At 42.4% G+C, this 6,912-nt stretch overlaps 1 pseudogene; it reads right to left on the reverse strand.

The window, feature by feature from the left end:
• Positions 1-4,435: 4,435 nt before the first annotated feature.
• On the reverse strand, positions 4,436-5,252 carry LOC101641184 (annotated as a pseudogene).
• Positions 5,253-6,912: the final 1,660 nt, after the last annotated feature.

The following is a 6,912-nucleotide window of genomic DNA, read 5'->3' on the forward strand; positions in this document are numbered from 1 at the left end:
AAACAAACAAAATAAAACACAACAAGAAAAAAAAGCTTGTAGTTAGTTCAAGGACTCTTTGTTTGCCTTTAGGCATGTTTTCCAGTTGAGTCTGTTGGGGCACCAAGCCCTAGCTCCACCGTCTATTTTTTGTATTCCCCGGGGGACTTCATTGCTCTGTTGTGTGAAGAGCTCTTATCTGTACCAGTGTACATGCTCCGGTCTAGCCAGGTTTGTAAGGTAGAACTGAGGTTATGATAGTGGGATGGGAGGGTAGGGTGCCAGGGGAGGAAACATTAAAGAACTAGAGATATGTTGTGTGTTTCATTGGTACTGTACTGCACCCTGGCTGGTTTGTCTCTTCCTTGTGACCCTTCTGTGAGGGGATGTCCAATTGTCTATAGATGGGCTTTGGGTCTCCACTCTGACCACCATGGTCCGCATCAGTATGATTTTTTGTTTTGGGTCTTCTGATGCCTGATACTGATCCGTTTACACCTTGTGATCACACAGGATGGTGTGCTTCTTCCATGTGGGCTTTTTTGCTTCCCAGCTGTGGTAGTTACTTAATCTGGTGTCAATTTGGGACTTGATAGGATTAAAACTGAAGGGGTGGAGTCTAGTCTGTCAATCAAATCATAGCCAATAAGGCCTCTCTGTTTGGGCATGGCTTTCTCCTGAGATTTCTGGGAAATCTGATTTTTCCTCCTTGGAGGCAGGAGACAAACTCTCTCTCTGATCACTTCCTGGGAGACATTGCACTGACAAGACACATGAAACTATGCTAGTGCCTGGAGCTGGAGAAGTCACATGGACCTACCCTGATGCAACCAGACCTCTGAAGCTGGAGAAGCCATGTAGAAACCCCTGCCAGCGCTGAGATGCTTACAACACCACTGGATCCAAACTTTCTACCTACTGGCCTGTGATCATCCTGCATTCAGCATCATTGCATGTGTTTCATGAGTCTGAGGAGGACTTTAGAGATTGGTATCAGACATATAGGCTAATATCAGAATTATGGGCTTTGACTGAACTGGGTTCGGATGCTTTCTAAATGTACAAATACTCTTTATATAAAGCTCTCTCTTACATGTGTGTCTATGAATTTATTTCTCTAGTATACCCAGGCTAACACATCAGCCAAATGGCAGCTTGTTTAATTTCAAGCCTTTTAGATCCCAGATGCTATATCTTTTGATAGCTGGGCACCATCAGCTATCTTCACCACATTTGCTTATGCACCCATTTTGTCTTCAGTGATCCTGGTAGGAGGGTGAGCATCACAGAATGCCAGGTTATTAGAACAAAGTGTTCTTGCATTGAGGGAGGACTTGAGTAGAGACCCAGCGCCTGCCTTTTACCTTAATATACTTAACATTTGATATATGTATACAGACCTATATCCCTATTGTTATAGGGTAGGTATACCTACCATATATATTCATGTATGAGCCGAGTTTTTTAGCACATTTTTAATGCAATTTTTGTAGTAAAATTAGGTGCCTCAGCTGATTTTCAGGTCAGCTTATACTCGAGTATATATGGTACACATGTGCACGCCTATATTTATACCTCTATAAGTATCTTTGGCCTCCTAGTCCCTTCCTCTATTTCTTTTTATTTTCCTCTGGTCTCACTATCATATTCAACCTTCATTCAGCTCTCAGTGCTTTTTCTCAGCTACACTGCACTTGATCAACCCCACCAGGCATTCTATACCCTCCTTGCCATTGATTTTAGATCTGATTGTTTCAAGGACCCAGTTCTTACCTGAGTGCTGCAAATCTTCCCCAGGTTTCCTTTCCCCAAGTCATTATGCATCCCTACATATAGCATACCTGCATACCTGGCCTGTCTCCTCAAGATTTAGTCTCTAGAAATGCAAGCTATGTATATACAATCTTTGTTCAAACAAAACCTTATTTTACCACTTTGTGTCTGTCTGGGAAAACAAAACAAAAACCTGTTTCACTCAGCCTGCATGTATGCTGTGAGAAGAAAGGAAAGAGGAACAGTGGTTATTAGAGGAAAAAATCTGGATCACATTCCTTTTCCATGCATGTGAAAATAACTGTAATCTGACAATGGTGACTGGGTAATATGGACCCTCCTTGTGCCCACCCTGCAATAAAATGAAACCAAACCTATTGCTTTCAAGTTGATCCAGACTCCCCACAACCTTCTGTGTTTTACAGTTGAACTGTTCCAGAGAGTTTGGAGGGAATAGTAATTGTCATGGAAACAGATCACCAGATATATCTTCTACAGTGCAACTGATAAGGGGGTGAAAGAGGTAGCCTGCTGTTAATCAAAATACTAGAAATATAATAAAATTTAAGATTTATTTTACTTAAAATCCAAATGTAATAGCCCCCTCCCTTACAGTAAAAATTTCTATTAAGCTTAATCAGTAAGGATGTTCCAATTCAGGAAGTCAATAAGTGAGACCATTAAGTAGCCAGTAAGTAGTAGCACAAAGTATTTAAACAATGAGGCATGAGACCTCAGGAGATGGAGGTCTGGTAACCCCTGGAGAAATGTAGGTATTAATTGTATCAAATTATCACTGTGAAACTGCTTTAAGCCACATTGTGCGGGGTCTCAGTTGATTCCTGTGAGCATTGTTAAAGCTTTAGTTTGTCACTTACGGTGTCAGAGGAAACCAGCCTCCAACAACCAAAGGGCCAAAAAGCGCAAATGTACAGCGAACATATATAGCGATAACAGTAAAGTCATAGAGGATAAGCAAGATAGGAGAGAGAGTAAACCAAAGGAGTCCGACACATTTTATTGTAACACGCTCACCTCAACACCCTTGATGGACCAGGTGGAACTGGGAGAAGTGAGACAGAACCTTTACTATATTGGGACATTTATAGGTAGCCACAAAACATGCATATTCAGCAGCTACCTGCGTCCCTAGGTGGGTGGTGTCTACATTAAGGTCCCTGAGCTCACAGGTGAGGAAACCTAATACCTGCAGTGGGGGGAGGTCCAAAGGGGGCTGGGTGTCACTGTGGGAAGAGAGCAAAAGGATCATGTCAGCTTCCATAGGGAGATACAATCAACCATGTGCTCACTTTAAGGCAGCATAGCTGTTAAGGGAGAATCTGTGGGAATGATATTTTAAGCAGGATAACATACTTGGACTTTACCTTTAACTTTCCAAAGTGGAGGCTTTTCTACAGTGGAATGCCAGCTTTCCAGATTGCCTCCATAATAAGTTAGGGATACAGTCCTCATCATATTTCCCTCAGTATCACTTTCCCACATTAGGGTGTATAATTTGCTTGATTTTCATTGGAGTTTTGAAGCAGTTTAGAGATAGCAAACCAAAACCACACTGTTTCCTTCTGTCTCATACTTCAGAATAAACTTCGGGTTTCTTGAATCATCCTGGTCTCCGGCTCAAACAGTGACAGGCAATTCCGGCCCTTTGTTCCCAGTAACACAACTAGATGGATTTGAACTTCCAACTTTTAGGTTAGTAGTCCAGCACAAACAATTTGCCCCACACAGGGACTTTTGTATCTCTCATATTCTAGGGAAACTAGCAGAGGTGGTGTGACTTATCCTTTTACCTAAATTTTAAGACTTTGATTTGGACAAGGAGGAGAAAAAAACCTGTATCTTCTGAAGAAAGATTGAAAGAATGAGAACACATGGATAAATTGGTAGAGAAGATGGGAATTCATCGAGTTAAAGCCTGGTGGCTTCCATCTCATCAATGGCATAAGACCTACTACTGTCTGAAGAGATCAGGAGAATGGAAGTTATGCCTTCTGAAAAGTATAAATGGTTTGGACTTCCAACTGTGAGATGTGAGAAAAGAGTGGGAAAGGACTTTCAACTGAGGAAGGGAAAACCGGGAAAAGATGGATTGGCCAGCTCTGAGACTCACTGAGAACGGAAGACGTGACCAGATGGTTGTTGTGCAATACAACCTGAAAGTGAGTATCACCTAGTGTGTCTATTAGCATGGGAAAGAACAAGCGTTGAGGACTATTTTTTTATATTACTCTAATATGTCTTAAGTAAAACCTCTCTTCTAATTAATATACTACATTAAAAAATAGGCTACCATTTTTTGCCAGATTATTCATGCCTTCTTAAATAGTCATTCCTCTCTTGCAATTAAATAGTATCATGTATGATACGTTAAGCTACTGCCATAGACTACATTTTTCAGAAGCTATTAAAGAATATGACTTTCTGATAAAGAAACACTAAACAGGAGGGAAAAACTAAATTTTGTAGAGAAAAGTTAAGCTTTTTATGTAGCATGTAAACTGTTACTAAAGGAGACTCGAGTTAGACTTTCTGAATTTTGAGTTCCACACTCATCACTAAATATATGTGAGATGTTGACCAAGTTAAACTCTTTGATCTCTACATTTTAAAAATAGAAATGTGTCTTTGTTTTCCATCAACCTTATTTCCATGGAAGAACAGCTTAAGACCACTCAGTGGTTGGTCCTACCCACTCAGTGGCCTGAGCGGTGGGGCTGTGGACCAGTCTTCAGCGGGGAACTGCTGGGTCGGCACTGAGGCACCTGCAGGCCTTGAGACCCGTCGGCCCACTCACGCTGAGCCGCAGGAGACTCGGGAGCAGGAGCAGTCCATTCACCCTGACACTCTTCCTAGGTCTCACAGCCTGCTCCTCTTTTCAATCTCCTCTGGGTCTCTGTAGAAGTAGAGGTCAGGCAGGACCTCCCACGGGTGTTCCCAGGAGATGGTGCCCCGCATGCGCAGAACTTCCCGGGCAGCATCCACCACATCAGGTCCACTGAGTGCGCTCCCTGGGATGGCAATGTCCACGCAGCACAGAGGAGAATCTGGGTGACACAGAGCAATGGTGGGCAAGGTGACGTAAGAGGCCTCCGTGAGGGCCTGGTGGTCAGCCCTGGGGTCAGTCACCACTAGAAGCCGTGGCTCCCGGAAGGCCTCCTGGATCTGGTTAGAGAACAGTTCCTGGAGTGATGCGCCCCGGCAATTGGAGAAGCTCCAGGGGCGGCCGCCAACTTCAGCACAGCGCGCTGGCCGGTATTCCTGGAAGACACGACGCTGACGTCAGCAGTATTTTCATTGGCAACAATGGCGCGAGCAGCCAGCAGAAGCGTCTCCCAGGTCCTCTTCGGGTTAATGATGGAGATGCCACCACTTTTCCTTTCGTGGAAGTCAAGGTTGGTGCCACCTAAATGTGTTCCTGCAGCAAGGAATTTGAGGACATCCTCCTCCTTCATCTGCAGGATGTCAAGGACTCCAGACATTGTTAAAGTTTCCCTTTTGAAGTTACAATGGGAACAAGGACAACACTGTCTGGACCCAGCTCTGGGTAGCGCGGAAAAGCTATCTTCTCTACATTTTTAAACTTCTAAAGTAGGGAGAATAACTCCTACGTTGTAGGATGAGAAAACGAAAAGCAACGGTTACCTAAAGACTTTATAAGTTCTTGGCACAAAAGAAATACCAGTTACTTTTTAAAGCAGAAGTTAAATGTTTCTTATTAGCCCTCCACCCCTAATCAAATAAACTGGCAAATTCCCAGTTTTTCATAGATATCTATTATCTCACAACTACATTAGGCAACTAACCTTATGATAGTGCCAAGCAGGCTTAATTCGACTGCTATCTAAAAAGTCAGCAATTTGAACTTAACAACGGCTCCTTGGGAGAAAGATGTGGCCATCAGCTTTTGTAAAGACGGACGCCTAGGAAGCCCTACGAGGCAATTGTACTCTGTCCTAGCAGGTGAAGGGAGACATCGGACAGTGTAAGACGTGACAAAATAATGATTTATAAATTATCAAGGGTTCATGAGGGAGGGAGGCTGGGGGAAGGAGGGGAAAAATGAGGAGCTGATACCAAGGGCTCAAATAGAAAGCAAATGTTTTGAGAATGATGAGGGCAACAAAAGTACAAATGTGCTTGACACGATGGATATACGGATTCTGATCAGAGTTGCACGAACCCCCAATAAAATGATTTTTAAAAAGAAAAGAAAAAAGAAAATCCCATCAAAACAAAACAAAACAAAAACAAAGTATATAAGATGAAGTCTTGCCATCTTTGCCTCTAATGAGCACTCTAGCTGTACTTCTTCCAAGACAGATTTCTGAGATGGTACAAACCCTTTTAGTAATATTCTTCCATCTCTGTTTTGGGGGGTTATATTTATAAAATGCCATTTGAATGCTTATTCTTTCCCTTCTGTCACCACTGCCCTTGTCATTTTTCCAAAAAGTGGGGCTATTCAGGTAGTTTCCCAATTGGTCCCCCTGTAGCCAGGTCTTCTCCTGTTCACTATAGTGCTTATCCTGCGGTGTTACATTTCTAAGTAACAGAGTTGATCACGTGATTCCCCTACTCATAAACACCTGATGACCCACCCTTGCTTATACGGAAAAGTTCCAAAATATTTAAGATAACATTGATACTTTAACCAAATTTCCCAGCTTCATTTAGCAACAAATTTCTACCCCTTACCACATTGAAATAGGCTATCTATTGAAAACATGTTGTAGTTTATGTTTTCATGTCCTAAGACTTTTTCGATGATGCTTCTTTTACAAGCAGTGTTTCCACCCCTTTTCCTTACAGAAATTTTAGTTACCCTTCCCAGCAACTAAATGTCATCTTCTATGTAAAGCTCTCTCGGATTCCCAACCTCCAAAGCATCTGCTTTTTCCTCTTGGCAGCTGTGACTCTTAGTTTAACCTCTCTCACAGCCCTGAACGATGTGAATTTAAATGAGACAGACTCTTAAGCTCTTGGTTTGAATGAGGAATGCACCAGGATCTTACGTTATCATCCCTTTAAATGTGAAGGAAGAAGCAAATTATGAAACTCTTCCTCACCCTTAGTGAAGAAATCTGACAAGCAATCTTACTTTTTGGAAAACAGAGAGGTCAACTTAAAATGCTGTTACCG

The sequence above is a fragment of the Echinops telfairi genome, unplaced genomic scaffold (assembly GCF_000313985.2).
Source record: "Echinops telfairi isolate 266 unplaced genomic scaffold, ASM31398v2 ScPeMD7_70;HRSCAF=299, whole genome shotgun sequence".
NCBI classification, from domain to species: Eukaryota; Metazoa; Chordata; class Mammalia; order Afrosoricida; family Tenrecidae; genus Echinops; species Echinops telfairi.